Raw genomic sequence first — 12,515 nt, 5'->3', positions numbered from 1 at the left:
TTTTCTTATATGTTGTAGAGATTACCTAGAAATACTTAACTTGAGTTTTTAGACCATGTGTGTGATCCTTAATTTGCTGTTCTATTTATTTATTTTGTATCCCATCTATTACCTGAATAACTTACAACCTGATTCAACATGGAGACACAACGTGGACGTTCAAAAAAATTAGCTTGTTAATCATTTTCATTTATTTGCCTTTTTTCCGAAATGACTGGACTATGAGTGAAGACAGTAATGTAAAGTGTATAGAATTATGTGACAGATCTGTGACATAACTCTATACACATATTATAGACATAGCAGTTCATTATCAAGGGTTAACCTTGGTCTGCTACAATTATTACCTGAACCCTCCCGGAATAGAGGATCATCAATCACAAGATATCGGTATAAAATCAGTGAACCTCCGAAATCTGTCGCATTATAGCAAACAGGCTTTGCATTGTACCTTAGACCTTTTCGATCTAGAGGGATTGGTACTCGAACTCTTTGAAACCCCGGAATGTCTAGTAAGGTCCAAGTATTGCACATAAATATTTAACTGTGTTTTAACAATGAATATACAACAGCCAGTAAATTTCCCACTGCTAGGCTAAGGCTTCTTCTTCCTTTAAGGAGAAGGTTTGGAACATATTCCACCACGCTGTTCCGATACGGGTTGGTGGAATGGACATGTGGCAGAATTTAAATGAAATTAGACACATGCAGGTTTCCTCACGATGTTTTCCTTCACTGCCGAGCACGAGTTGAAATGCAAACACAAGTTAAGCATATGAATATTCATTGGTGCTTCCCTGGGTTTAAACCCGTACGCGTTCTAACCACTGGGCCATCTCAGCTCCAAAAAATGAAAATGAAAATAAAATAAAAATGTAAAATACTTAAATCATACCAACGATGTTTTGACATTTTATCTTAATACCCCATTAATTACTTATAATCGATATTCGGCTTGTGAAATATTGTTAGTAATACATAAAACATTTGGACCTTGTTAAAAGTTGTACTCGTACGAGTAAATTCGGCTTTTATTGAATAACTTCTTTTAAATATTTCAACGAACATAATGTTAATGTAAAGTTTGCTTCAGTGTAGGTTCACTCTAATTTAATATATATTTTGTAATGTGTGAGTCCCAAAAGGTCAATCCGGAAACTTCGGTAGCAACTTTTGTTTAACATTTCACCTTTAACCTTGTGATATAAATATATATTAAACAAGTTATCTTGTCTGACTTTGCATTTATAATCACATAGTTCATTCAAATTCGTTCGTATTTAGTTAAAAAATTATTAAAAATGAAAATATCGATAAACGATGCTATCGATTTTTACATCCTTAGCATACCTATACGTCTGTCTTTAAACGTCAAAATGAAATTTGATTAGTAAATTTTCAAAATACATGTATTCATAAATAATTTTAAACTATTATTTATTAAACAATGGAAAATTGTCCAAATTTTAATAATGATTACAATATTACAGTAAAAGAATTGAACAAAACAGGATTGGCTCACAAATGTCCTCACAAATCTTGTGACAAATCAAATTGCAAGATAAATTGGCAGAATATATGCTTATCTAGAGAAAAATTGGTGTCCAAACTTTGGCCAATGTTGGTGGGAGTTGGCGTTGCTGAAATCGGAGTTGGCATAACATTGTTAATCATTATATTGCTATATGCCAAGGAATATGATCAGCTTTACAATACAGAGGATACGAGAGGTACAATTCAAGTTTATTTATAAACTGAACTGAGATATATGAGCTGAACTGATTTAGATTAAATTTGGTATTGAGATAGGATAGAAAAGTAGTTAATGTATGATTAACTACTTTTCTAATTCTTCTAATTACTATAGCTAAAGTTTTCTAAATTTTGTTGCGGCGCTCGTCAAATGCGGCGCTATCTATTTGATTATTATTCAATTAATTTGTAAAGTTTTGATTATTGGACGAGGGTGAGTTAAGCGTGCTCTGGTGAAACGTTTCATACCAACTTTTATTTCTGGAATCAATAACAACATTCCCACGCTCTCATGATGAGTAATACAAATCTAATATTAAGAGACAAAGATGATAATGGCGCTCTAGTGCCGTTATATATTTTATTACAATGCAACACTAATATAAAATAAAATATTTGCTAACTAACAATCAAAAATAATTTGATAAAGGAAAAATAGTCTGAAACACACACTAATATATCAACCAGATAATATACATTTGTATTATTTCAAGAGATCTTTTATAAGCGACAAATGCAAATAGTCCACTTTTTCGATGTGGTGCCCATAATTTTAACATGACAAGGGGCAAAGTGTCTTCGCCTGTGGCACCCTCCAGAAGCCCCACATATGTTTCGAGATCATCAGATGTCTTGTCATCATGAAGATTAATTCCCGAGGATTTCGCTCGAGATACGACGTGGGAGATCCCTTTGGATTTTTATTCATTTTGAAATAATAAGAGGAAATAAAATCCACATCTCATATAAATTTAAACCTTATTTTTACGTCTAAAGAAATCAAAATTATATTAAGGTATAGTTAAGTGATTTCGAAGAAAAAAGTAGTTTAGAGGGAAGAGAATCTTCTTAGAAGTGGCTAATTTACATGCGAAGCACGTTTCAATCTAATGGATTTCAGTTATCCTTTGAAATTCATTTTCATAACGCACATTTTATTGCAAAGCGATGAAATTAAATTATTACATAATTCGTCGAGGTTACTTTTTCTAAGATTATTTTACTTTTCACGTCAGACGAAAATTGGAAGGAGCTGTTCCAAATTTAGAATAATCTAGATTATATAGTAAGAGTCGAGATGGCCCAGTGGTTTGAACGCGTGCATCTTAACCGATGAATGCGGGTTCAAACCCAGGCAAGCACCGCTGATTCATGTGCTTAATTTGTCTGTATAATTCATCTCGTGCTCAGCGGTGAAGGAAAACATCGTGAGGAAACCTGCATGTGACAAATTTCATAGAAATTCTACCACATGTGTATTCCATCAACCCGCATTGGAACAGCGTGGTGGAATATGTTCCATACCTTCTCCTCAAAGGGCGAGGAGGCCTTTAGCCCAGCAGTGGGAATTAACAGGCTGTTGTTGTTGTTGTTGTAGATTATATAGAATAAGTTAGATTTGGCAAATATTATTCAAATCAAAAACTACTAAACATGGAATAATATTTTGATACACATTTGCTTAGCACAAATTTAGAATAATTTCGCCAAACAGCAATAGTACTGTTTTTTCTGGTTTAATCTAATAGCACTTACAGTCCTAATATTTATGGTGCTAACATACTATCATGGTCTATTTGTCAATCTGTACCAACACCTGTGCTCCCATGGGTATGACAGCGAATGGAAGTTAGTATAGTCTGATCAATTTGTTTCAGCCATAAGTTTTGCCACAGTTTGTGTTTTCTTCGTCCTCTTATTAACCGGTTCGATGTTATTGTCATCGATCGCTCTGAAAAGACGAAGACTTATGCTGGTTTGTACAAATCTTTTTTTTCTAATAACTAGTGTTTTTATTCTGGGAACTGTCTTCGAAATGAATTCGTCAATTATTGAGAACTGACACGGCGATACGCTTCTGGGAGTACCAGTTTAAATTTAAAGGGCCGAGATATCCCAGTGGTTAGAACACGTGCATCTTAACTAATGATTGCAGGGTTTATAATTCATCTCGTGCTCAGCGTTGAAGGAAAACATCGTGAAGTATCGTAAATGTTCCTAATTGTATTGAAATTCTGCCACATGAGTATCCCACGTTTGAGATGGAGTAGGCTCCCAACCTTGTCCATTAAAGGAAGAGTCTTACCCAGCAGTGGGACATTAACAGGTAACTTTATGTATTATAATTTTTACCATCAAGCTCACATATCATTTTGGCATTACAAGATCGTGTTCTAAGGTGAGTTTCGAATACGATTCTGTAAGAAGACTTTTCGCATCTCACTCATAAAATATTGTCCACCATGTGATACGTCATATTGATATGTTTCTCCAATAAATTTTAAAATTATTAACTCTATAATTCTATATGTATATCATAGTTCATTCCTTTTGTTATTTATGGAAATAATTGATTAGATTCAAATATAGAACCAATCTAAATTACATATCTGTGCCATCTGTTTGATGAGAACAGATTAAAACAAAAATGGAACTTTTTTCAAACCTTTTACGTTAAATCTTTTTATCTGAATGTTAGCAGTGCTATTTAGCTCTATAGAATCAAATGGAAGCTAATGGAAATAGACTTTTTTTATACCAGTTAGGTGCTATAAAATGGTTTTTATAAAATGATAGCGATACTATGTAGGTCAGCTGAATAAAATGAAATAATTTTAGCCAAATTGTAGCTGTAACTGTTGCGACGAGAGCGTTAAAAGCTTTTTCCAGGACGAGATTATCATTACATATTTTAATATTTATGCTTCGTGATAAACACAGCGTGACTGCGAAATCATTACCGTGATTTTGAAACAAGAGCCTTATCATAGTAATTATTTTTGGATTTAAATAATGCGAATTGAAAGTTAATTTTTAGTATCAAGATTTATTATTGTTGAAGTTAATTGTTAAATGAAATAAATGTATAAATTTAAAGTGATCAAATAAACAGAAGTCGTTAATATAATATTTGAAAAATATTTGATACTTTCGATTGAGACGCATACACAAGAAAGTAATGGTGTTTGCCATAACGATGGAGAATCTTGTAGAACAGCTTTACTTAACATAATCTTTCAAACAAATTATTTGTAGCAAACAACAGCGATTAACAAAGTATCAAAATTGCAATGCTAGCTACATCGACAAGCGCCATCCTAGTAATGTTATCTACCGCCCAGTCAATCAAAGGAATGCCGGTTTTATTGCCGTGCCTTCGGTTGAACTGCGATACGAACGACAAAATACGTGTCGAGCTTCAGCCACGTTCAAAATAAAACCTGTTTGAGAATTGCATTTACGACATTATTAACTCTGCCGTTTCATTATTTTAAATAATTTGTTAAAGATACTTTGGTAAAGGTAATAACAATGATGTTTTAGTAAACAGATATGTTATTAACGCGCAAAAAGTGAAGACTACAAAACGTCCTAATTGGGACGTTTTCCTTTAATCGTTTTACGTAGTAATACGTTATAACACATCATAATTACGTAGTAATACGTTTTGCGTAATTAAAACATCTAGTTATCCCTTTTACTTATTGTTTTAATCAAGCTATCCTTTTTACTTTTAACGAAATGTAAAAATAAACTAAAATAAACGGTCCCAGCCGCGGCACACTTTTTTCTGTTGTTTAGTATGGATATAACATATCTGTTTAGTAGATTATCATTGGGCAATAAAGTACAAGATTACATAGACGATAAAAAAGCGTGTAATTAATACTTGTTAACTTCCAGGATATATTACATGCATATAAAATTGTATTGAACTAACAAGACTGTTTTTTTAAATGTTGAAAAAGAGTAACTACTGAGTTTCTTGACGGTTCTTCTCGGTGGAGTTTGCTTTCCGAACAGGTGGTAGCTTCCCTTAATACAGTTGTTAATTGACGATTCAAAAATGCTTGTAAAAGCCCACTTGCATAAAGTTTATTTGTTTTTGTTTGATTTTGATTTGTTTAATGCGACCTTCATTTATTGAATTACATAGTAATCTGAATGTTGAAATGAGAATTTTTTTATGAATCAACAATCAGCTGTTTCAAGTGCAAACACTGTATAGTCCGATATTGAAATAAAAATTTTAACAAAAAGAAAAAATATTTCAAACCAAACACTATTTTAAAACAAAAAAAAGGCACTAAAAAGTAATAAAAATATTTGCGTATTCAACATATTTTTCGAGTCCTCCTAAAATTACGGAAAAGTTAAGGAAGATGACTCAAATACCGAAATAATCTATAAATAAAAGATTTGTTACGTTCCCGTCCGTTCCGTTACTTTGTCATGGATCCTATGCACAGAACCTTACCAAACTTTCACCAAACTACCCTTGAAGTATATATATCCTTTATAATAAAAAAAGAATCATCAAAGTTGGTTGTGGCAATTTTGAGTTATTCACCTATAGACGAATTGATAACCTCTTATTTTGAAGTAGGTTAAAAAGTAATATACATATGTTCTCGTATGAGAGTATGACTAAAGTTTTCTTGCTAACTTTTTTTTGTTGGAAAAATGCTCGGACACGTTGGAGCCTGGTAAGTCTGAGAGAGGCTGGTACCACTAAAAATTTCGTCTCCTCGGAGTATCATGGAATCACTTGTACATTTACATTGAGTTAGATCGACATGAAAGTATCTCTCGGCGCTCAGCTCTTATTTGGTTAGTTTCTTGAACAGCGCAATGCGCTGTTTTTATCAAAATTATCAACTTGTCTTGTGGATATTCTCATAAGTTGTTTCCATTTTAACTCGTGAGTTGTGAAATTATACTTTGATGTTGAAATTTAATTGCGAGAGTCTCTTTGAATTAAATTTTGACGCTGCAGTTGTTGTACGCATAATTAGCATATACAAGTTCGGAAAATAATATTGTTTAAATTGTATATATACATATATATGTATACAGAGGTAGTATCTTTTCCCGCAGACATTTTTAACTTTGCCGTCTCGTAAATTCAAATCGTTTATAATAAATACATTGGTAAAAAAAGGGGAATTACCTAATATCTTTTGATTCCAGGCAGGATATATTAATTTAAATAATTGTATTAACTAACATGACTGTATTTTTTGAAATTTTGAAAAAGAGTAACTACTGAGTTTCTTGCCGGTTCTTCTCGGTAGAATCTACTTTCCGAACCGGTGGTAACTTCCATTAATTGTTAAATGACGATTCAAAAGTGCTTGTAAAAGCCCACTTGAATAAAGTTTATTTTGATTTTGATTTTCATTTTTCTAACCGGTCAGTAACTATTTTCAGCTCTCTACAATTAATTCTTTGTTACATCATAATAATTTAAATTGCAAACAAAATTCCTCTTAAATTTTCCGCATATTTATTGCTGGAGGTCTTCAAATAAGACTGTAGCCGATTTCTTATATGCAGCTTTATCTATTATTATCTCATGATCACTGGGATCGGCTTATGCCATTAATATATGTCTATTACTAAGACACTGCAGTCCGAACTCAATTAAACAAAAAATTGCTTTAATAATTAGCACTATACATTGTTACGTTGTCATTAATAGCTAGGAAGAGAATAAAAAAACAAAAGAAGATCACATAACATTCGATTTTCCACATTACTTTTTCTTTTTGAATGTTTTTAAAAAAGGTTTTATATATGGCAAAATTATGTTAATTAAAATTAAATAAATTTAGATGTTTGTATAATATAGATATAATTAAAATAAAAATAGCAGGCGCGAACAATATAATATAAGATTATTGTATGCCTAGTGTTCATCAGATACGTCCTTTTTTGAACTTTGTGCTCTAGTCCTTAGCACGTGTTTAGCACGTGAGTGTACAGTGATCATTTCTTTTTTAGGTTTACATATTGTTAGCTGCCATTCTCAACATTTGTATATTCACATTGGCTGTGTTCAAGATACATATTGGAATATTGCTTCTTAGAACTGGTAGGTAACATAAGCAATAAATAACAAATGCAAATGTAATATTTTGATTTTTATGACAAAATTATTATTCAATATCATTGATTTTAAAGTGAAAAACTGTATCCATATTTTCGTATAATTGATTACGGAATGTAATTAAACTGATAATAATTTATAAACTTAGAATATATAATCACATTATTAAAAAAATAATGTTCTACTTTTAGACATATTTACATTGGATGGCAAAAATGCTTTGATAAATTCACCTTGCATTATTGGAATTGTTAATCTTCTGGGTTCCGGTGAGTACAATTTACCATCATCATCAAATCCGTTACGCAATTTTAAAGATCTAAGCATACATAGGGACAGTCAGCGGTGAGCGGCTTTGTTTTATACCATGTAATTATATACAAATAATGAAATTGTATTGTCTATTTGTAATATTAAAATAACTACCAATTATTACACGGATCGTTAAAAAAAATATAATAAAAAATGGCTAATCTCTGGAACGGCTGGGTCGATTTTGATTGGAATTTCACTGGTATATGATGTAAGAAGTAACTAACGAATTTATATTACAAAAGCTGTCTAATTCACAATTAATAATTTATAGTAAACTAGCGCACGCACGGCTTCGCACGGGTGCAATGATATGACATCACAGTGGATACTTCTAAAATTATTATCAGTGTTTCTTTACTATATTGTATATATATTATATCTTTTCGAATCACGCAATAAAAATCCGTTGCGTAGTTTTAAAAATTTATGCATACGTCGGGATATAGGGACAAAGAAAGCGACTTTGTTATATACTATGTAGTGAAACGGCGAATTGAACAATATTTTTTTTTATGAATTTCATACGCTCATGAAGTCGCGGCTACAGTTAATACGACATCAAATATTTCTTTCATAAATCATTTTATTTCAGCCTTAGTTTCATTCAAAATAAGGTCATGTTTTTATTAGGATTAATAAGCGTAATTATCTTATATGAATTACAAATAAACTAATTTTTCTTTCCAGTGATCCACTTCATTGGAAACATAGCTGTCATCTCGTATTACAATTTCAAATTTATACAACCAGCGCCATTTAATCATGAACTTAAATAAATTAATATATATATGAAAAACGTGTTTTTTTTCTTACCATTTAATAGTTCAATTGATTTTACATTTTTATACGATCTTTATAATCTGTCTATAAAAAATCTGATGTTGATTGTTCCTCAATGGAACCTATTCTGTCATCAGCTTATTTCGAGAGGTAATAGCGTTATCATATTTGACAGGTAAGATATTTGCTATTTATATCAATAAGTGCAAATTAATTAAAATGTTTAAGAAAGGTGCAGAAATATATACTGTCCTTAATTATTAGACATAAAAAACAGCGAAATTTCTAAGACATTTTTTGACAAGCGCAACCACCATGTGGAACCAGCTTTCGCCGACGGTTTTTCCGAACCGATACGACATGGGAACCTTCAAGAAAAAAGCGTACTCGTTCCGTAAAGGCCGGCAACGCACCTGCAAGCCCCCTGATGTTGCAGGTGTCCATGGGTGAATCACTTTCCATCAGGTGAGCCTGCTCGTTTGCCACCAATCACATAAAAAAAGAAAGGAAAATTTCAAAACATACGTTCTCTCAATTGTGATCAATGAAAAATAATTATTACTCGATGTTAAGGAGATACATTATTCTACTAAAATTAATATTTATTTAAATATTTATAATTACTTTATTTAATCTCAATGAAGATGAATTCAATGTCTTCTACATATTTGTATCTGTGTAAAAAAAACTAATTATCTTTTTAAAAAAAAATTATGAAAATCTATTTTTGAAATTGGAAGCGTCATTTTTCTAGATCTACATATTAGCGGCGTTTTTTCCAATAATCCACTTCGCTCCACTGACAGCCGATCTAACTAGTGACGTTCATATCACTCTGATTTAATTTTAGTTTCAAACGTGCGATATAAATACGAATTTATATAAGTCTGCCAATACTTTGCATAGTAAGAACAGTATTATAATTTGATGATTGATTTCTTGGTATAGTACGACACAACTTAGATGTAGCATAATTATGTCTAATTTCATCTAAATTCTGCCACATGTGCATTCCACCAACCCACATTAGAACAGCGTGGTGGAATATGTTTCAAACCTTCTCCTCAAAGGGAGAGGAGGCCTTTAGCCCAGCAGTGGGAATTTACAGGCTGTTGTTGTTGTTGTTAAGTAAAAAAGGGCTATTTTAATATTACAAACAGACACTCTTATTTTATTATATGTATAGAAGGTTAAATTAATCCATGTTATAATATGACCTTTAGTCATGGATAAGTAAAATATCACAGCTTTGGAATACCAAAGATCCCTCTCCTTGATGGAAGAGGAGGCCTTAGCCCAGCAGTGGGAAATTAACAGGCTGTTACTTTACATCTAAGTTGTGTCGTATTATAACAGAAAAGTCTCGATTTATATAAAATAATATCTTCTTGGTTGGACTTTCAGCTGTGTTGTGTTTTAATTGTATAAATTAAGTTGCAGGTGTGTGTGTGAATATACGCTAGCGTTCTAAATTTAATTTTTAGAGTAATTGTCAAACGGTGTTGTCAGTTACTAAAATTAGGGCAGAAATGTGTATATGCTCATAAAGTATTTTTGCGAAACTTCATTTATTACAATTAAGTTTTATCAGATTTTTTTCTAACAGCACTAATATATTACTTGCTTAAAAGCAGCGGATCTGTTAAGTTTTAACTTTTAACACGAAATATATAACTTTTTACCTTAAAATTAAAAATAGTAACTGTATACATCCTGACTACGTGAATTGGTGGCAAGAATGCCAGCAGAATTTCCTCATTGAATCAGATCCTCTGGTCAAATTCCTCTGTTAAATTACCACTCCAAGTGCTTGCCTACTTGAATAAAGTATATTTTGATTTTGGTTTTTGCTCTGTTACCAGTAGAAACAACAAGGCGAGGAGGTTATACTTTTAATAAAGACTGCACAGAGTTGAATTATTAGGATTAACAAACTTGTATGAACCTCCAGACTCAAATATAACAAATAACCTACTTTAACACACCAATATTTCATAATATATTTAGGAAATTTCCTACAAAATAACCAAAACAATTTCTGTTAAAATATTACACGTAATATTCAGAAATTGTTCGAACAGTAATAACTTTACTGAGCGTACAAAGTGTTCACAAAGTGAGAAAAAATATTATAATCATAAACGTAGAACATCGTTCGACCTCCGTGGTCGAGTCGTGTGTACGATTTTCATGGGTACCCCACTCTGAAGTCTCGGGTTCGATACCCGGTCGAGTCCTCCTAGTTATTTCATTTCATCTCAATTGTTTATATAATATAGACAAAATATGAAAAATGAGACAAAAAACCCGCTGAGTTTCTTTCGCCGGTTCTTCTCAGGTCAGGGTATTTTCTTTTCCGAACCGGTGGTACTGTTTCAATTGACCATCAGTAATAAAGTGTAATAATTCTATATTGAATTAAGCAGTTTGAGTTTAAGTTTGAGTCGATGTAGATTATCATTAGTTTTCTATGTTGTCTTGGGTCTGGGTGTTTGTGCGTACGCAAGTTTGTGCGTTAACCGCTAAAAAAAAACCATTTGTCGTATCTCCACGATTTGAGAACATTCCGATAGCCGCTACACGTAGTATATAATACTTGGCGTTGATATTTCGAGCCTCGTTCAGTTCCGCGATCAATTGGAAGGCAAAGCCAAATTGGCTTCAAAAAAGCTGAGCGTGCTCAGCAAGGCGAGACATTTCACGTCGGCCCATCGCCTAAAACTTTACAATTCGTAAATTCGGCCTCACATGGAGTACTGCTCTCATCTCTGGGCACACAGTGCGATTTCTCAGACATTTTCTGCCTCGCACAACCACTTTGTGGAACCAGCTTTCGCCGGCGGTTTTTCCGAACCGATACGACATGGGAACCTTCAAGAAAAGAGCGTACTCCTTTTTGAAAGGCCGGCAACGCACCTGCAAGCCTCCTGGTGTTGCAGATGTTCATGGGCGGTGGTAGTCACTTTCCATCAGGTGAGCCTCCTTAGCTTGCCACCTATGCCATAAAAAAAAAGTAAAACATAAATAAATATATAAACAGTTTAAACTTTAATGATTTCCAAAACCTCAACAACACTTCTCTTCCGCTTAATTAACTAATTAAAGTATACACTTCGTGTATCAGGCGACGTTGAATTAACTCGTTATTTCGAACTAATTAGAAATACCTCGATGCTCTAGTAGAATTGCTTGCTTTTGGGTACGGGGCCAATATAAGCGAGATTAGAAAAACTTTGCTATTAATTTTGTTACTGTTTTTTTTTAAATCCATTATTTTGAAAATCTAAGATGTTCGAAAAAATATTAGGAACGTTATTTTGATAGTTTGATTTTCAAAAATCGATTTCTGACTGTGTTTTTACGTGTGTCTGTGTGTGTGTATAAATATATTTTTTTATATCTCAGGACGCATCAACTGATTGAAAATCGACACGGCGCGGCGCTTAGTGTAGGTCGTCGATACAGCAATTCGATTAAATATTGGAATCGATCCGTTCAAGTTTTCTGATTTTGGAAAATTATTTTTGTTAGTTCGAATTTTAAAAATCGATTTATCATCGATCTTGACATCCTAAGAAACCATTCTGACTGTGTGTTTGCGTGTATATCTATGTATGTATAGAAATATTGTTACGAGAGTAACCTTAGCCTTCAATACGGTGTTATTACATTTGATTCTATATCATAATTTATATCACATTATTATTGCATATTATGAATATAGCACGAGCTATTTAATTTACTTTATTATATACAATTATAATGGTAATTAATTGAT

General features: G+C 32.5%; 1 long non-coding RNA gene across 1 annotated transcript; it reads left to right on the top strand.

Annotated features, from left to right (window-relative positions):
- Nucleotides 1–1,472: 1,472 nt before the first annotated feature.
- On the top strand, nt 1,473–7,591 carry LOC124532719. Its single transcript, XR_006966661.1, has 3 exons — nt 1,473–1,730; nt 3,411–3,508; nt 7,537–7,591. It is a non-coding gene; the product is annotated as an uncharacterized LOC124532719 (long non-coding RNA).
- Nucleotides 7,592–12,515: the final 4,924 nt, after the last annotated feature.

The sequence above is a fragment of the Vanessa cardui genome, chromosome 10 (assembly GCF_905220365.1).
Source record: "Vanessa cardui chromosome 10, ilVanCard2.1, whole genome shotgun sequence".
Lineage (NCBI taxonomy): Eukaryota > Metazoa > Arthropoda > Insecta > Lepidoptera > Nymphalidae > Vanessa > Vanessa cardui.
The sequence above is the reverse complement of the archived record's forward strand: the minus strand, read 5'-3'. Positions and strand labels throughout refer to the sequence as shown.